Genomic DNA, 19,069 nt, shown 5'->3' on the forward strand with positions numbered 1-19,069 from the left:
ACATGTTCCATGACCTCTCCCAATCCCAGTGATGAGATAATGTGCTAAAGGAGACCGCCCTGTGCATTTGATTTAGTATTTGGCAAAATTCAGCTTCAGCCCTCCTGTATTGACATGTTGCAGTACAGCCTGTAGGGTTTTTTCATGAGCTTCAGGAGCTTTTCCAAATACAGCTACATCATGCAGATAATACTAGATTCTGGGCTTGTTATTAAGAATGATTAACATATTTGAAAAGCTCTGGCTGTTGATTCAGGTCCATATGGCATACGATTAAAAAAGAAAAGTCTATTAAGTGCAATAAATGCTGTGAAACTCATACTGTGTGAATACTTGGTAATATGCATTCTTTAAATCACAAATAGAAAACATGCTCTGCAACTACATTAGTATCTGTAAATGGTTAACTGTCACTCACAATGGCATTGTTTGACTTCCCTAAGTTCACACAAAAACAAGTATTCTGGTTTGCTTTTTGTCACCACTGTGCTGAAACTAATTCAGAAAATGCAGTATCATTTCTGGCTATTTTTTTAATTATCCTGTGACTCAGCATCTCTCATTCAGTTGTAGAGAAGATAATTTCCATTATAAAAGTGGCATATTAGATTGAATTGTCATGCTGTGAATAAATACTTCTGCACACATGGAATTTCCATGTAATAGTTGATAGTATTTCTTTTGTAACAGCTGAAACGAGAATTTGAATTGCAGCAGAGTTTCATTGTATTGAAACAGTGCATATATATAAATAGATATATATTTGCATATGTAGTGCAGTTCACAGATTTCTGCTTAAAAGGAATATTACTGTATACAATAAAGAATTCAGCAACATGTATCAAAAGTCATTTTTCTATGCAGGAAAGAACAAGAACAATGTTCTTCAGGTAGTTCACTAGATATGTCAAGTGTTAAACTTCCATAGCATTGCAGATAAACGCCTTCATTGAGTACTGAAGCTCAGAAATCCAATGTTGTTTTAGTTGCATATGGTCATTCTTCCGATGCAAGAAAAAGTAACTGGACACAAATGTGTCCATTATAAATAACTGTTTCTATCCATGGTCGAATATCTGGCATTGTAACATCACATAAATAATGCTTAGGTAGAATTTCATTATATATTTTAAAATAACATCTTTCTGCAGTATTTGCAGGTTATCCAGTCCAGTTTACAATGTGCTGTGAAGACAGTAGTATATTTTCACACACACATATGTGTGTTACATATGCTGAGATTTTAGGTGTAGTTTCAGTGGCTGCAGTTTGAATGTAGTTCACCATTTCTCAATTTTGCTTCAGTCAGTTCAGTTAGAGCAGGAACCAATTATGATCTCTTGTCATGTCAGGTCCAATTCATGAGTAAGTACCATCTATAATCAACAGAAAATGCTTTCTTCCATAAGCTGAACTTGACCTTTTTCTGCTGCACTTCTAGACTTAGACTTGATTTTTAAGTCCCTTAAAGCAGCATTGCGTTCAGTTGAGTCACTTGATTTCTGTGTATGCTGGCAATCTTTATAGGATTCGGGTACAACATTTATTGCAGAAAAAAAACCCAAAACAACAACAAAAAAAAACAACTTCCATTTCACCTTTTTTTTTTTTTTTTCATTATGAAAGCCTAGAGAGTACACACTGGTTCTCTGCTCTGACGCAGTAAACAGCATAAGTGGTTTTCTTTCTCCAGCAAAGTCAGTGTTGTTAACTGTAAGTATGTTTTCCAACCATTTGCATATGAATGACGGAAGAAACTTAGGAGCACCTGGACTTTGTAGGAATCATAGACTCATTTTGGTTGAAAGAGCCTCTTAAGATCATTAGTCCAACCATAACCTAACTCTGGCACTAAACCACATCCCTAAGAACCTCATCTATACATCTTTTGAACACCTCCAGAGAATGACGCAAATGGATTAAACAGCAGCACAGAAGGTCCTCTCATTTCTTCACCAGCAGAATAGAAAGGATGAATAAGCCTCTACTGGACACCAGTGCACAGCATATCCTAATGCCATCAACCCATAAAGGGGCAGAACCCAACTGTTTTTGTGGAGTGACAGAAAAAGGCAAACCCATCTGTGGGATTGCTTTTGCTCAAGGACCTGGGTGAACTTCGTTGGTAATGTGGAAGGATGGGGAAGTGTGATGTGTACCTCAAGGGGGTTTGATTTTGGGTGAGAATAGCCAATGATTTGAGTTGTACTATGTTAATTGCTCTATAATACTGTATGTCATCACTACTATGGTTGCTATTTGTCATATTAATGGTATTACAGTAGGAATCACCCAGATTAAGAATGAATTTTGGTGGAACAAGACCTGGCTTCAGAATGCAACAGTCAAATACCACACACCACCTCCTTGGCTCAGAAGGACTGTTATGATGGATGGACACCAAAGTCATGGACTAAATGAACTCAATGGACATTTGAAAGGGATGGCCCATAGACTAAGGGAATCACATCTGTGTGTATATATATCAAAAGACAGGAAAGGTGGTGGTGATTATCTGGGATGTATTGGAATGTGTGAGACTAGGGTGTAACATAGTATAAAAAAAGGGAAGGATATTGTCCTGGTTTCAGCTGGGATGGAGTTAACTTTCTTCTGAGTAGCTGGTACAGTGCTGTGTTTTAGATTTAGAATGAGAATAATGCTGATAACACACTGATGCTTTAGTTACTGCTGTTCAGTGCTTACACAGTCAACACCTTTTATGCTTCTTAAAACCGCTGCGCCAGTGAGAAGGCTGCAGATGCATGAGAAGTTGGGAGGGGACACAGTTGGGACACTGGATCCTGACTAACCAAAGGCATATTCCATACCATATGATATCATGGAAAGCTGGCTGGGGCGGGCACTGCTCGGGGACAGGCTGGGCATCAGTCAGTGGGTGGAGAGCAATTGCATTGTGCATCACTTGTTTTGTAGGTTATTTTATCATTATTATTAATTTGCCTTCCTTTTCTTTCCTATTAAACAGTCTTTATCTCAAGCAACAAGTTTTACCTTTTTTTTTTTTCTGATTCTTTTCCCCTCCCACTATGGTGAAAGGAGCGAGCAAACAGCTGTGAGGCATTTAGCTGCCTGCTAGGCTAAGCAACAACATACTAAAAAGTTTCTTCTTTGTATTCACAGAAATACCAGATCAAAGTCTGATCCTGACTGCAACAGGCAACACTAGAAACCAGTCAAAAAATCCCAGAAAGGCAGACCAGCTTTTGAAGGCCACAAAATCTCTCTCTACATGACAAATGTCCACCTCTGTCCAACACCAACGCTGCAACACCAGAGCTCTCCTGAGTAATGGAAACTCAGTTCATCTAATATATGTGAAACAACTGGATCATCAGCTACCTGTGAACAGATGGGGAACTAATGCAGAACATTTCTTCCAGTCCTAAAACTGCCACTTACGATGGGAGTGACTGACTGCTAAACCCGCCTATGCCTTTTTGTTTTGTTATAGCTTCAACACTGAAAACAATGAGGGCATTTTGAAGGCAGTTTTAATGAGGTACTTAAAGATTCAGACTTTTAGCATAGGGGATGATAAGTGAATGAAACCTATATGGTGTAGGGATAGAAAGTTACTAAAGCTGAGGAAATGCAAAAGAAAAAGGAAGAGACATAAAAGGAAAGAAACAAAGTCAAAGAAACAAAACATAGACAAAGAAGTGATCTTAATAGCAAGTATTCCCTTTCTAAATGTTACTAAGGCAACAAAGAAAGTATTCAGTAAATAACAAAGGAATATGTAGCTGTTTCGACAACTGGGTGATTGTAAACACTTTTACACAACCTAATTCTGTCGAACCTGAAGTATTCCAGTTGCAACAATATTTTTCTCAAGATCATTTCTGAGGCATATTCAAATCCTCTGATCAATACTATACAGTCTGGAATCAAAACTAAATTTAGAAGCAGCTGTTTAAATATAATTTTGTTTCATTAATGTTTCTGTTTTCATTTAAGTGAGAACTATGAAATCTGGAAAAGTGTCATGGTGAAGAGCTATCTTCCATGTATCATTTCCAAGTACAACTTAAAGATGGGGAGGAAGAGGGGAATTTGTTTGCAGCTGGAATACCATACACCATTTAAGTGCTCTTTGAGAGTGCAATCAGGTCATCACTTTCCTTCATCCAGGGCTGCCCCCGGTCCTTTTCTAGACAAAACAGCCTGAGCATTGTGGTAGCTGGGAGTGATTTCACCCTCCCCCAGGCCCCCTCCAGTAAACTGTATATATGTGGGAAAAGAAGGTTTAATGTTACCAAAGGCAGGGCGGCAAGGCAGAACAGGGGTGCTGCTGGGAGATGACGAAGGAGGGAGTAGGGACTGAACAGATGGAAACACAAAAGCCTGAATAATTTTTAACTCGTTCAGTCTGAACAATAAAAAAAAAAAAAAGCCAAATATATTTCAAAAGCATTCTAAAAATAATTTGGGGCAAGAGATGGTAACAAGGGACAAAACCCACATCACAGTATCCTTTAACTCAGGAAGGTGTGCTAAATCCTTTGCTTCCCATTTCGTGAATATCTTAATCCTAGGTCATCCAATAAAGGAAAACATCCTTCAGCAGTTTTACGAGAGCGGCACATCAATTCCTTTGTTTATACTGGAACAAAAAGATGTTCTTTTCCTGTTCCGACAAGAAAAGGAGTTAAAACGCTACCGCGGGATCCCTCCGAGCTGGCACCCATCTATCTGGCCGGGGTTTGGTTTGCCGGGTTTCGGCAGGCGGGTCGAAGCGAGGACGGCACAGGAGGGAACCACCGCGGCTACAGACGCGACGGCCGCCCCGCCGCGCTCCTCACACCGCGCCGCGGCGCGCCCGCCCGGCCCGGCCCGGCCCCGCCGAGGCCTCGGGCTGCCCCAGCCGTAAGTAACCGCCAGCGAGGGGTCGCACGCCGGGGGAGGGCCGGGCCCTACTTTAGGCTGGGTTTACCGAACGCGCTCTCGGCGTGAAACGGGGAGAACCGCGGCCTGCGGGCGACGAGCGGGAAGGGAGCACAACCGCGGCGCCTACAGCAAAACCCCAGGACGCCGACCCGCGCGGCCGCCAGCCGCGGCCCCCGCAGCGCCCTCAGCGCCGCGTCCCCAGGGAGACGCCCCGCCCGCCGCGCTGCACCACGGGAGTTGTAGTCCGGCCGCGCCGGCCGGCCGCCCTCCCTCCCTCCCTCCCTTCCTTCCCCCGGCCCCCCCGAGCCCCCTCCCCGCCGCCCCCAGCCCGGGGCAGAGCGGCGCCGCGGCCGCTCTCGCGAGGCTTGGAGGCGGGAGCGCTCTCGGGCGGCCTCCTCGCGAGGGCGGCCGCCGCGGGGATGTTTGGTGCGGGCGCCATTCCCCTGCGTGACGTCATAGTGCATTGTTGTGAGCGTAGCGGAGCATCCCTCAAGCTGTCAGCTGTGCCGCCGCCGCCGCTGCGGGGAGCCGAGCCGGCCCGGCCCCCTCTCCCCTCCTCCTCCTCCTCCTGCTCCTCCTGCTCCTCCCCCGCCCCTCCCGCCCCGGGGGCTCCAGAGCTCGGTGTCACCGTATCATTGTCCGTGCGGCACCCCTCCGGACCCCCCCCGCCCCCCCGGCCCGCCCTTCCCCCGCCCCCCCCAGAACCACCTCAATGAGATGCAAACATGAAAGACAAGAGGAAGAAGAAGGACCGCACCTGGGCCGAGGCTGCCCGCCTGGTAGGTGCCGCGGCAGCATTGTGTGTGTGTGTGTGTGTGTGTCTGTGTGTGTGAGAGAGAGAGAGAGAGTGAGTGAGTGAGTGAGTGAGTGTCTGTGTGTGTGTGTGTGTCTGTGTATGCGTGTGTGCGCGCCGCGCGCGTCCCGCCGCCGGCCCGGCGCGCTGCCCGCCGCTTTGTTGCCGGCGGTTGGGGCCGTTGTGGGAGCGTGCGTGTGAGGGAGAGTGAAGGAGAGTGTGCGTGAGAGGGAGAGTAAGGGAGAGAGAGTGCGAGAGACTGTGTGAGGGGGAGAACGAGGGAGAGAGAGAGAGTGTGTTTGAGGGAGTGCCCGCGAGTGTGAAGAGTGCCCGTGCGGGAGTGTGTGTGAGGGGCTGAGGGAGCGTGCAGGGAGCTTATGCCTGTGCGAGTTGGTGTATGACGGGAGAGGCCGGAGTGCCCCGGCGTGAGGGGAGCTCGGGCGTGCCGGTGTGTGTATGGGGGTGCTGGTGAGGGGGTGCCTTCCCCCGGCGGTGCCGAGGCAGCCCGCTCCGAGCCCGGCTGAGCCCGAACTGGCGGTACAGGCAGCCCCTCCGCTCTCCTCCCGTACCCGCCTGGCGAGGAGTAATAGCTACGTCCCTTCTTCGGTGTATGTGAGAGGAAATGCCTATTCTTTTATTCTTTTGCATGTGTGTGTGTGTGTGTAAATACGCAGGGATTGTTTCCGTCTCTGCAAGTTCATGCGTCAGATATCCCAACAATATCCCCCGTTTTAATTCTAGAGAAAAGTGAAATATCCGGGAATTGCCTTTTCATCCCTTTCGTGCGGACAGGAGGACGGGCTGAGGGGTGAGGACGTTAGGGAGAACTCTGTCCTGGGATTTCCTTTCACCCTCTGCTTCCCCCACTGAGCAGGGAAATATCCAGGACAATCAGACACGCCTCTGGAAAGGCTCTGTGCCTCTGGACACCTAGTCCATCTCCACTTCATTAACAAACTGTCTCCGTTACCCTACTGTATCTGTTTTCATGATCCTGTATTATTGTTTGCCAAGTGTAATAGAGCACATTGTTTATGTTGTTTTTCAGTTTTGGAGTATGGATGTTGTAGGAATTCTACAACAAACAGTTATGCACAATACAGCGCATGTGGTTGTACATGCTTGTATGTGTGTCTTCCGCAAAGTTGGGTCTGGTTCAGCGTCAGTTGAGTGCATAGAAAGATGACAAAGCTAGAAAGACAGGCTGCTGGTTATATTGTTTTTTGTATCTATACCAACTTTGTATTTTATCCACCTCCAATACAGATTTAATTGCTGAAGTATCGTAGCTGTGCTAATGGTGCATCTGTCTTTGGAAATGAGTATTGATATCTCGTTACTATTATTTGTTTATCTGTGAAGCACGTATCTTGTAAAAATGTCTTCACCTTGTTGTATGAATTCCTACATAGGAAGTTCAGTCTCTTTCTCCTGCATAAATCATTATATGGTATTAGACACTACCTATAGATGTCTCTGTAAGCTGTACATAGGTATTCTCATATGTTTGGTCAGTGTTAAATTCTGATACGGCTCATTGTACATCCTACGTTTTGTAATAATGCAGCTTTAGTGAAGATGTTCTGATACAGTGTCGCTGCTGTCCTCTCTTGTTTCTCATAAAGGTAACAAAAGTTTAACTGCAGTAAAACACATTTGCCAAATAATTTGCTTGTGGGTGTCGCTCCAGTACTAGTTTCTCTGTGCTTTAAAGTGACAACATGTATTGAAAAGTCTACAAAATACATCAGATGCTATTCTAACTTTACTCTTTCAAGTTGCTGCGGTAGTTGCCACTATAAGGTGTATTTTGTTTGTCAAATATGCATAAAGGAGTTTTATTGTGTATCGAGTAAAATTACTATTCCCATGTGGTCCAATATATGGAAAAGTTTAAAGCCTCTGGAGAACAAAGGCTGCACCAGTGCTGAGGAGATGGGCTAAGACTTGAACTTATTTCATTATGTCGTATCACCTTATGCTTCCCCCAGAACTCATGATTTGCTACAGTCGAGTAAAAATGATACATTTCTGTATATAAGTGGTGGAGATACACAAGGTCCACTGAAACTAGAATACTAAATTATGGAGAACTTGTCCCAAGTCAGTTATGTGACTGATACATAGTGCTCCTCAGGGCAACTATGGTCTTGCACCAGGCTTTATAATACTTGTTTAGTGACATATGTTTGCAACTCACAATGAAAGACTGAAGCCAAAATTGCCACTTCTTACAGTCTTTTATGTTAGAAACCTGATGGTTCATTATGACTTAGTTTTCTTGGGATACATCAATAATGTATTACTGCAAGGTTTGATTAAATCAATTTCTTTCCAACGACAAGTAAACAATGAAGTGATTGATACCTAGTCGGGAAAAAAATGATTCTTGAGTTACCTAGATCAATATGTTGTAAAATTGTATGCTGCTGAATTTTGTTTAGGAGCAAGAGGTTGAATTAATACATACAGAAACTGTGTGGATATTTACCTGTTAGATTTTCTACAAAAGCACTTACATTACAACAATATTGGGCTTTCAAAGTGAAATGCTGGAAAGTATGGAATGACAGAGGTAATGTTGCCAGCATTGCTTTTTCACTCTGTTGTGCACGCCCATATAGTACAATCTAGGCATTAAATGTCATACTTACATGTTAGTTTCCCAAGTACTTCAAGTTCACTCATTAGAGCTGATGAGTTTTCATTTTATTTTCTTTAATGTGAGGTGCCATAGTTAATTTTCTATGCACCTTTCAAACTTGTGCTAAAATATATTTTTATGTTTCAGTCATACATACATAGATATTTTTAGCAACATCCAGTAACTTCCCAAATGCAAATGTTTCTATACTTATAACATGCCTGTGAGGCTAAGTATTTTGGTCTCTGCTTTACCCGTGCAGAGATGAAGTACCTTACCCAAAGCTGTGCAGGAAATCTGTGGGAGAGGCATTTACGGTACTAACAGCATCTCTGTAGTATTTCTATTGCATAGCCATAAAATCATCTTCCTTTTGTGGCTACACTTTTGCCTCATTCACTCTCTATTACTATTTCTCTCACAGTAATTATGAGAGAAATGAATATGGTCATGTCTCTGTATTCAATCTATATTGAAACTCGTAATGCAGCATGTAATAGTTGTGGATAAAAAGGAGTACAAAAACTGAAATCATCACACAGCTCTCAATTTCTCACATTCATAATGAAATAACCAGAAGTACTTTAAAAAAACACATTACATGATAGTCTTGAAATACATTGTAATGTGTAAATCTAAGTGGTGAGGCTTCGAACTGACAGTCAGTGTTGCATTTACTGTTTTTTTGGTATTTGCTTAAAAGGTCTTTGAAAACTTATGGTCCTGCAATGCAGTGTCTTTCCAAGCTGTTCTCTTAATTTTAAAAACATAAGCAGGAAAGGAGTCCCTTTATATTCAGCTTTTGCTGTAAATGCTGCATATGTGATACAGGGAGTAAAACAGGAGCTGCTGGCATGTCCTGTGTTGGAACTTGCATTTTGTGGAAGAAGTCTTTTGCAGAGTTGAATCTTTCTGTCTACGACATGCTGCTTTTTTTCTTCATGCAAGTCTGCTTATCTTAGGGCAAGGCATAACCCAGCTTACAAGCATTCCTGAGAAATGAACGCATGTGCAGGATCAGTGGAATGGTGGCATACCACTAAAGGTTCATGTTACAGAACCCATTTTGTAGGACACACATTTTTATGGACAAAATTGCAACCTGTCTTTACAACCTGCCAAAGGGCATATCTTTGATGTAAACCCAATATGTCAACTCACTTTGTACTTTGCAGCAGACTACAATACTTATGTACAACCTGGGCATTATCTCCCTACCAGTATTCTGCTTTTTGTGTCTGACAAACTAAGATAAAACACTTAAAAGAATGAAAACAAAACAAAATCTTTAAAGGAAGGAGGAGAAACATCCTGTCTTTCCTCTATCTTTTAGTTGATCATCATCTGATGAAACTGTATTGTTGTTTTCTGGTCATACATGGAACTCATAAAAATTGAAACTACTCAAGGTTAAACACTTGAGTAGTTTATGGAATTTGTAGTTATTTCTTACAGTGGAAGAAAATATATCTGGTTTCAGCTGTTTTTAAACTCACAAGGATTCTCAAGCAGTTGCTGAAAGTCCTGAAATACTGAATGGTGCCTCTTAATAATTTCATGCCATAAGATATGCCATACAAATATTGAAATGCAAAATACTGAGAACAAATGTGTCCGAGGATGCTCTGCCACACAAGGACTGATAAAAGTTTTAGGTATGTAGCAGTGATGCCACTTTTATCATTTGACTGCCAGACATGATCCTTTGTTATTTGTGATACAGAAAGGTGAAAGGGGCCTGAACAAAATGAGTGGAGGCTGCTCACTTTGGGAATGCAGAGCTCAGTGTATGTGTGAAGCATAGAACATCTGCCTATGAAGGGTTCTAGTTTATGGCAACATTTTAAAAGGACTCTTTATGTATAGCTTACCGTTACTGTTGTCCTCTTCTTTTTCCTGTGTTTTGAAACACAGTTCAGTTGTCTCTCACTAATTGACAATAGAGCAGAAGAAAATTCTAAGAATGAGAACAGTAGTGCTTGTTGGGTTATTTGTGTGTTGGATCTCTTCTCCAGTATTTTTGCTCTTCTCCAAATTTCATTCTGAAAGAAAGGTTTTCTTGTGTTACTGAAGAACATGTGCTTTACAGTGCTATGGAGAGTCCTCATGGTTCAGGTGATGCGTGCATACTGGGTGAGTAATATCCATACCTTCGTTCTGCTATTTTTTGCACTACTCTCCTGTCAGGATCCAGCTCTTAAATAAGAGTTGTTCTTTTGCTCCTATAAACTTTAGGAAAATTATACTAATTAATTAAGGAAACTGATGCTGGAAAAACTTCATGAAAATCAACAAAAGTCTGTTGGAATTGTTAGCTTGCATGTTACTGTTTAATGTGGCTTGCTATCCAAAAGCTGATTGTTGCTTCATCTGGTCTGCTGAGATAGTGTAGTTGAAATGGATCATATAGCAGTATGGAAGTATTTTTGCATTATATATTCATATTTGAAGGCCACAAATGAAACAAAAAAATTGGGAGAGTAACTTCTGTGTAGCTAGACCATTGATAATACCTTTGAATTTTATCTTATGTCCCTGCTTTTGTTACTATAAAAAACATTTTAAAGCATTGTGTGAAAGGAAGAGCTTTGTGTATCTTTAAAAATGGGAGATATAACATAACTTTGTTTTATGGTATTAAGGATTTCTTTGTTGTTGGCTTAACAGAGACCTACTATTATTTCCATTTTTGTTCTGAGTTAATTCTTTTTCAGACATGCAGAAACGTTGTGGCTTGGGAAGTTTTGATGGCCTTTCCCTTTGATCCACAATCAATGCTGCTTTGAAGAGCTAAATTTTATTTTGGTTTGCTCCAGGGTTTCCCCCACCTTGTTTTATTCAAGGTAATTTTTGCACTTGTTAGGTGAGGTTGAACCTGCATTTAGTTGCCTTTTTTTTTTTTTTTTCACCTTCTGTGGTTGTGCTTTTCATGTCAGTATTTTATTTTGTTAGTATGTAATAATACAGAAATTAGTGTGGTTTATTTTTTTAATTTTAAAAGGTGATCTTAAAATAAAATATAAATGTAATCTATTTCAGCTCACTTTTTGCATCCTTCTAGGACAGATTGAGAGAAGTGAGATTCAAACTCTTATCTTGAGACATCTCTTTAACCCCTGGTATCACTGATCTTTAGGAAGCCAGGAACCCAAACCAGGAATGAGACCTGTTCTCAGTAATGTCACATTACTTCTATCAAAGCAGGGTAGTGTAGGAGAAAACCCTTACAGGAACCTAAATATGAGCATCCCTCAGCAATGTGACAGCATTCTCAGTGCCTTAAGGTGATGTAATGCTCACTGTTATAGTGAATACTTCCAGTGGCTCCTGGTTTACCTTTCCCTGTAGAAAAACCGATATTTTCCTGTCACACTGCATGTTTCTCTTGAAACAACTGATCTGTTTTTTCTTCTTCCAGCTGTTGACAAGTTTCTCACATACAAGATTTGGTCAATTGCGTGTGAAACCGATGGAATCACAGTGAAATACTTTCCACTAACCACACCCAAGACCCTACCCACCCTTCACAGCTAGGCTGTTCTGGATCTGGTAGCCCAGTTCACCAATTTCCCAGATCAAACCATGTCATTGCAGCATCCTAGTCTGGACCAGGTAACATGTTGTCCTCAAGGTGAAAAACCAAACTCACAGTACTCCCTGCTGGAGCCTTTCTTTGTTCTTTATACTGTGACCAGCAGACTATGATCACTTGGAGAGTAATTTGCTAAACTTGACCTCTTGGCTTTGGAGCAATAGGGTTTTTTTAAATGTTGTAAGCTTCAAAATATTTTCCGCTTTCCTGTGTGTCAAGATGATAATCTTGCATTGCCTGTAAATAGCAATAACTAAATAGTGGCCCCCTTTTCTGCTATCAGGACCTGTAAGAAGATGTTATTAGTGAGAATTATTTCATTGTGACTCCATGGCTTCCATTTGAAACTGACCAAATCCTCCTTTTGATGAACTTAACAGGCTGAAGGAATAAAATATTTTAGCCTTCACTCTGGAACAGTCAGCTTTCAGTACAAAAGCAGAAGCACAACTTGGAATAGAGCCAGCTCTAAGCAACACATCCTGGTTCAGCTCATTTGCCTATCCTGTTAGTTCAGGTAGCAAATCCCCATGCTGCTCAAGGACAGCAGATTGGCCTTAAGTGGCCTGTTTTATCTCTTATCAACTTTGAATGACAGTCACCCTCCCAGAAGAAATGCAGATTGTTGATGTACTGCCACTCTGAGACTGCTCTGTCTTTGCGAAGTCCTGCTAGATAGTTTCTTGTCACTGGAGTTACTTTTTTGGGAGGAGATGTACCTGCTGGAAATGTAAAAATATTAGAGAGGTGCCTTCTTACCTGCAGCTAATCTTAGTTTTGAAGGGATCACCTACATCTCTCTGAATATCATATGTTAAGCGGACCACTACCTGAATATATCCCCTTATGACTGTAGTACTTTAGCACAGACATGGGTATCAAGAGACAGTTAATAAGCCATCTGGCAGCGTATGCCTTCTTCCTAGAGCCTCTTTGCTGTCCATGCACTGATTTTGGTTGGGGACAGCACTTGGTGTTGGAGGTGGAGCGAGACCGCTGAAGAAATACGATGTTAAAAGAAATCTCTTAGATTCAAAGAGAAGCACAAATTCATTTTGTTTATCCACGTGACATTCTGTAGGATTTCTCAGACACATAGCAATGATATCCTCTTAACCACCTCTTGTGCAAATACCTCTTCCCGTTCTACTCACTGTCAGCTATGTGCCATGATACTTGCACTAAAAAGTTTAAGAATTTCAATAAAAAGGAAGCAGCGCCATTCACTTTGGTTTAAACAAGCGCTGGCGTTTCTGGCATTGGAACAGAAAACTGGGGCGGGGGCGGCACGGCAGTGATCTGATGTTTTTGTTGTTTGAATGTTAAGATTTCAGCTCTCTTTAATGACTTGAGCTCAGCAGGACAAAGTCTGTGAGGAACCTGCCATGTAGCTTTCATCAATATCAGAGAACCTTTTAGATGAGGTTTTTAACGTATGGGATCCAGCTGTTACATTGCAGGTTATGAGTCTAAAGTGACATCCTGTACCACAGGTGTCTGAGGACACTTGTTTTGTAGTATAGCATTGAATTTGGTTTCTATCTGACAACCTATGCCAGGATCAGCAACCACAGTTCAGTCTGTGCTCTGGAATCATCAGGGGCAGTTGAACCTGTGGTGATAAGAATCTCCTTGCTGCTTGTAGAAGCTCAACTCTAGAGATCATTATCCTGTGGAGACAGAGTATGCTCTAGAGGATGCAGCTAACCTACAGATAACATTTTCTAAACATCTACAACTTCAGAAGTGTTCTTTGAGAGACAGCCATCTTGAACTAGTATAATAGACGAAATGTTTTGGATAACTTAATGTCAAAACTATTTTCTGTCTTTCCTGTTAAGTGATTTTAAGTGGCCTCAAGGTCATCTTGTCTGTTTAGGCTTGAAATTAAGTCATAAGCCCCAAATTAGTCTTAGTTTTGTGAAATCAATAAAATCTTTGTTAAGTATAGATAACATCAGGAATTTAGTGAAGCAGACATTCTAGTTAGGGTTTCTGTTGTTTTGTCCTGGTTAGCTTGTATAACTTGATGTCTAGAGAGGGAAAAGAGCCTTAACCAAAGTATTCATCAACCATTTTAAGGTCAAAGTTTTACTCCATTTCAGCTGACTCTTAGCAGCCCAGAGAACTTGCCTAACTGTGTGTGGTGATTCACTATAGTTGGTGAGTTGCCTGGTGAAATGTCCATGGAGTAGTAAATCCTAATCAGTCTTCATGTCTTATGTGATTTGTTCTTGCCTTTACAACTTGAAACTTCTTTATATAAGATGAGGCTCTACCACTCTCGTATTGCCGAAGTACTTCATTTCATCCTTCACGAAGTGGTAACTTTCTTTTTTGATTCTCTTTCTTTCAGTTCCATCAGTTTTAACTGAACAAACTCCAGATCCAGATGTTTCAATACATCTACTGATGTCTGGCTTTGGATAAAACTTAATTATTTTTAGGTCTCAAAATTCCAAGTTATCCACCAGCTGCTGGGATATCTATTGGCATTGCTATTTAAAAGACACATATGACATCCCATTTCACTGTGCCTGTCTGCAAGGGTAATGGGAGAAAATAGACCCTTATTGACCATAGCCTGCTGTCATTCTCTGGACCAAGTTTCTGGCAGCTATTTCAAAATTATGACACTCTATGATCACACCCACTTCTTTGGTGTTTCTGTCGTTTAGAAATTCTAGACAGGTAAGACCAACGAGAACCTCTTTGAATTCAGTGTTTAGAGTCAGAAAAACATCTTAGAGCACTACTTGGATAATCATACAACTGATAATCATAGAAGGTCAAGTTGGAAATGGCCTCAAGGTCATCTTGTCTGATTAGGCTTGAAATTAAGTCATAAGCCCCAAATTAGTCTTAGTTTTCTGAAATCAATAAAATCACTTGGTAACTTTCACTGTCCATAGGAGTGAGAACTTATCTGTCCTTTGCCAGAATCTGGTTGTCTTGTGGTATTTCACAACCTGTTAAAAAATGGGAGAACTACTAGAATAAAATGGTTATGAAAAGTTGTGTAATGGACATGATTTAGATTCAAATGCATCATTACCTCTTTTTTTTTTTTTCTGACCGTGACTAAACAGAAAACATTAGTTTTCTTGTACAGATTTAGAATTCTATATCCATGTAATGGTGCTCATTCACATTGTGTGCTTTTTTGAGGCTTTTTTTGGCAGTTTGATGTAGCAATGCTGCAGCAGGTTTGTACTTAGAACAGCAGTGCTTAGTGCATTCTAATTGTTTTAGAGTTTGTTTCATTCATAATGCAGGTTTTTGAGACATCTTGCAAGCACTCATCTGTTTTTTTTTTAAAAAGGTATAATAACATAGTGGGGTTTACTGTCTAGCTGTGGAATAAGTTCAGTAAATGACTGTTGAAGACATTTTCAAATAAGTTACTACTGAAGATATGTTAATAACCTTTTTGTTACTGGTTTCAAGGAGACCCATGGCACCACAAGTTTGTTCCTTCCTGAAGATATCAGGGACTACCAAGCATTTGCCTGCTTTGTTCTTGTACTGAGGTCTCTTGGTTTGAAAGAGGTTGTTTTGTTTTGGTTTTGGCCAAGAATAAGACAAAAATCCATGTAGCCAATTTTGCTACATTGAGGACCCTTCTCTGTAAATATTACACAATCTTAACAAACTTGTGTTCTAACAGGTTGGTTGTCTTCCTTTTGCCCTGTTCCTGGGATGCTGTGCTGTCAAGTTGCATTACTAAACATCTCCTCTCTGTTAAGCACATGTCAGCAGAATGGCTGGACAATTCAGCAAGTGCTTGGGTCCATCAAGCCAGATTGTAAAAAAGGAAAGGAAGTGGTGGTATAGAGCATGAATTGTCTTTTATTAGGCTACTAACCTTTTAAAATAATCGTGGAGATTCTCATGATGCTTTACTTCACCCTGCCCAGTACATCTGTGCAGCTGGAGACTTTGAATATAGATCACAGTTACAACAATGGCCTTCTGGGCAATAGCTGAAGTGCTTTTTGTTCAATATCTCAGTAGGAAATATTTGATGGAAGACAGAAGTATCACAGGTTTTGATGTGTCCCTCAAATTCCTGACTTAGCAGCCCAAATCTTAGATATATATTGGGTTACAGCCCTGTGAGACTGACTGGGAGAACAATAGAAAGTCTACATGCCTGGGACATTTGGTCTGCCCAGAATGAGCACCAGCATCCCTTGGGTAGACAGTAATAGCAAGAAATGGACACTGCTCCCAGCTTTTGGGTTGGTCCAGTTGTGTGGTTGTTTCATCTTGCAAATGGATTGATCATGCTAAAATGCTGTTCCTCCAGTCAGGAATCAACTGACTCACCGCCAGTCTCCCCTGTTGCTTTTGGAATGAGAGCCACCCATCTGAGTGGAACTTGGCAATGATAACCAATCCTATGTCTTTGTCTTGGACTGATGCTCCTTATCCTTAGTAAACATCTCGTAGTAAATACTGTGGTTTCTAGAGCATGGGATCAGCCCCCAAAGAGCAGACACTGAAGGAAAATTGAGTTACTGCTCTAAGCTAGCTTGAATACTGTAGTTATCTTATAAAGAAGGATCTTTTCCAGCTCTTTGTGACACAGTGTTCCAATGACAGTAAGCCTCAATGAATGCTTGAGATGTTAAAATATGCTCTTCTTTAGCATTGTAAAAGCACTTAAGAACTAGGGGGCTGGGGCTTCACAAGGTAAATTTGGAGATTTTTGTCAGTCTGCCCATGCAAGTTACATATGCATTGCTGATGATTGTTACCTCCACAGGAACTTCTTGGTAAGTGTGCTATGATCAGCCCTTCACAGTAAGTGTTTGATGTTCACTGTAACCATTATGGGCTGTTAATTCAGCCTCCAGGCCCACAGCAGCAGTGGCACTTGAGGAGGAGACTGCAGAACTTACAGGGCTGTCTGGGAAGTTTTGCAATGAAACAGACCATAAACGTGGGGGAAGTGAACAAACAGATGTTTCATTGACTGAAGGGTGCAGGATACAGTGCAAGAGATAAACAATAAGAACTGTGGGCAGAGTCAACGGCCTTGAGGATAAAATTGCGTCTGAGCTATTATTTGAGCTATTGTGTTTCATGGACTCCGAAAAGGTAGTCTTTCAACTAGTCCATGCACTACGGATTGAAAACTTCAATAGAATATGGGAAACTAGAAAAGGTTTTGGACTAATAGAGTCAAAGCAATAGATCAAGGATGTTTTATATAGATTTTGGAAGTTAGATCATTGTCTTATCATCTTTTAATCTGTTTAGAAAGAACAACCAACCAGCCAAAAAAAAACCCCAAGGATATCTTAGTATTTCAAATTAGTTTGGTCAAAATGGGATTTATTTTTTTCAGAGACCTGTTAGAATTTTTTATAGATTAATGTCTAATGAAATAATTGATACATTGCAAAAGAGAACACTTTTGTCTCCATTAATTTGTAGGGTTACCTCCTTTGCTTGGAGATAGATTGTTTGACAAATAATCAAAACATTCTAATCTTACTATAATTATCAAAGTCTTTAACACTTCTGTTAAATTAAAAAACAACAAAAAATTAAAATCTCTGTGTAGTCAATTTTAACTATCCTTAATGAGGACAGACTCAGTTTCATACTGTAATTTTCATGCACTAACTCATTATATCAGTGTCTGAGCTGTAGGAGAATGTTTCAAGCTATTTAAGGTAATGTGAAATAAAGTAAAATAATGTTCCTGTCTTCATTCTGAGCAAGATCTACAAAAATGGCTGCCTAGATAACTGAGGTTGGTATATATGCATGGTGGTTGGGAAATGCTCCTAAAAGAGCTGCAAAGAGAATAAGAGATTTAAAAAAAAATCACTGCATCTGTTTGCCATTATCAGCATTCTTAGAGCTGTAATGGCAAGAAGCTTCACATGTTAGTTAAAGTGTTGTTAAATGTTGGACTTAATTTTATAGAAAAATATGGGTGTGAAGGGGGAGGGAAGGGATCTGGAGAAAGCATTCTGAAGATTAATGTTCTGAAAAAAATTAGGGTTTAAGTGCTACATACATACATAATAACAGTTATGAAGCTTATTACTTTTAGTACTTGCATACATTTTCTGGGATTAGTAGAAGAGAATGAAACTGGGTTTATGTCTGCTGGCATGTCATGTGGTGCAAAGAGTGTGTGCCTGGGTGATACTGATGAAATCCTGGGGAGAAAAATGGTAGTGCTGCATTGGGAAGCAGTGAAGAAAGGATGGAGTTGTTCTTGTACCAATGAGAAATATACTGAAGGGAAGAAAAAAAATCTTTGACTGACAATGAAAGAAATGAGGAAAAAAACCAACCTTCTGAATTCTTGGGTAAAATTCCGTTTAATTTGTTTATTTAGCTACCACTTCACTTAATTACATAACCAGCTGAAGTCCCCAAATCTTCATCTTTACAGTTTGGATTCTTCTCAAACGTTGATATATAAGGATCACAATGAAACACCAAGATGAAAAAAATTCTGTATTCTCTCCTCTGTAAAAGACAGGGCATTTGTCTTGGAAATGAAATGCTATGTTTTGATTATGTTGCATTCTGTTTCTTTTTAGAACAAAATCTCAGCCAAAAGAGTATTGTTGAAATTATAAGTAATCCCTTTGAAATAATTGAAAAGACCAATTAGTCTTCTGAAATATTCCCTCATCCGTTTGGTAGTAAGATCTCCTATTGGAATTTTGAAAATTGGTTTCAAATTATCTTGCTCAGGTTATATCTAGAGCAGCAAAAAATATGTATCTCCCAACATTCCCATGTCCAAAAGTCTGTCTGATGTGATGCTAGAATATAAGACTGTGGTAGTTTCCTTGTTATGATTTTGGACACCTTGGTTTATTTTTGTTTTAACCTCAGAGGATATAGCATGTAAATTTCCTAAGTATAATTTTATGTCTTTGAATGAGATTGTCTGGCATGATTAAAGGACGATTGCATTTCTGGATTTAGACTATAAGGTTAATTTAATTACTAGCTATCATTGTTTCAAAGGTACAGTATAATTTCAGTAGTTACATTGGAAGCCCAAGTTGATGCAGTGTAATTTTTCAGTAAAAGGGTTTTCATTTTTCTGTTCGCTTATTGCTAGCTGTTTTTGGAGGGAAGTGGAAGATGT

At 40.7% G+C, this 19,069-nt stretch overlaps 2 protein-coding genes across 4 annotated transcripts in view; one reads left to right on the forward strand and one right to left on the reverse strand.

Moving 5' to 3' along the window:
* Positions 1-5,817, reverse strand: part of CCDC178 (coiled-coil domain containing 178) — a 206,627-nt gene extending 200,810 nt beyond the window's left edge. The window contains exon 1 of the mRNA XM_065053434.1: positions 5,669-5,817. The gene's annotated coding sequence lies outside the window, so the exon portion shown is untranslated. The remainder of the gene's footprint in view (positions 1-5,668) is intronic.
* ASXL3 (ASXL transcriptional regulator 3) overlaps positions 4,527-19,069 on the forward strand; it is a 128,314-nt gene continuing 113,771 nt past the window's right edge. The window contains exon 1 of one of the 3 annotated variants that reach the window (XM_065053430.1): positions 4,527-4,890. The gene's annotated coding sequence lies outside the window, so the exon portion shown is untranslated. Of the gene's footprint in view, positions 4,891-5,246; positions 5,691-19,069 lie in introns of those variants that run through there. The other 2 variants (XM_065053429.1, XM_065053427.1) reach the window with 2 other exon arrangements.

The sequence above is a fragment of the Columba livia genome, chromosome 2, assembly GCF_036013475.1.
Source record: "Columba livia isolate bColLiv1 breed racing homer chromosome 2, bColLiv1.pat.W.v2, whole genome shotgun sequence".
Lineage (NCBI taxonomy): Eukaryota > Metazoa > Chordata > Aves > Columbiformes > Columbidae > Columba > Columba livia.